General features: G+C 59.2%; 1 protein-coding gene across 1 annotated transcript in view; it reads left to right on the top strand.

Annotated features, from left to right (window-relative positions):
• The window catches only part of Nrap (nebulin related anchoring protein), a 67,207-nt gene that overhangs the window by 48,389 nt on the left and 18,124 nt on the right, over positions 1-694 (top strand). The gene's annotated exons all lie outside the window — the stretch shown is intronic.

Genomic DNA, 694 nt, shown 5'->3' with positions numbered 1-694 from the left:
TGGGGTGTCCACAGAGGAATGGGGTATCCATGGAGGAATGGGGTATCCATGGCGGAATGGGGTGTCCGTGGCGGAATGGGGTATCCGTGGCGGAATGGGGTGTCCGTGGCGGAATGGGGTGTCCGTGGCGGAATGGGGTATCCGTGGCGGAATGGGGTATCCATGGCGGAATGGGGTGTCCGTGGCGGAATGGGGTGTCCGTGGCGGAAGCCCCGTGCATCTGTGCCCCTGCTTAGGCAGCTCAGGTCAAACCGCAGCCATTGCCCGGCACCTTTGTTCTTGCTGGAGCCTCTTGTGGATGGGCGCCACTTTCGGGAGCGTGGCAGGGGCTGCCGTAGACGAGCTCAGTGAGCAAGTGTGAGGACCTGTCCAGATCCCCTGCCCCATGTGCACGCGCACCATGGTGGACTCTAAAGCCCGGTTCTGGGGAGGTGAGACGGGAGGAGCTCACGGGCCCTGAGTCCAGCTGAGTCAGTGATCCTAGGTTCAGTGAGAGACTAGCGTGGAGGGTGGTAGAGGAAGACGCCCAACAATGGGCTCTGGCATTCGTGTGCTCACACACATAAAAACACACTGTAGAAACGTGTACACATGCACACGCTGTACACACACATGCTTGCATGTCCACACAGTGTACGCACACTGTTCACACACATACATGTCCACACGCTGTACACACGCATGCATGTCCACA

Source organism: Psammomys obesus, unplaced genomic scaffold (assembly GCF_907164565.1).
Source record: "Psammomys obesus unplaced genomic scaffold, mPsaObe1.curated_primary_1811, whole genome shotgun sequence".
Classification (NCBI taxonomy): domain Eukaryota; kingdom Metazoa; phylum Chordata; class Mammalia; order Rodentia; family Muridae; genus Psammomys; species Psammomys obesus.
The sequence above is the reverse complement of the archived record's forward strand: the minus strand, read 5'-3'. Positions and strand labels throughout refer to the sequence as shown.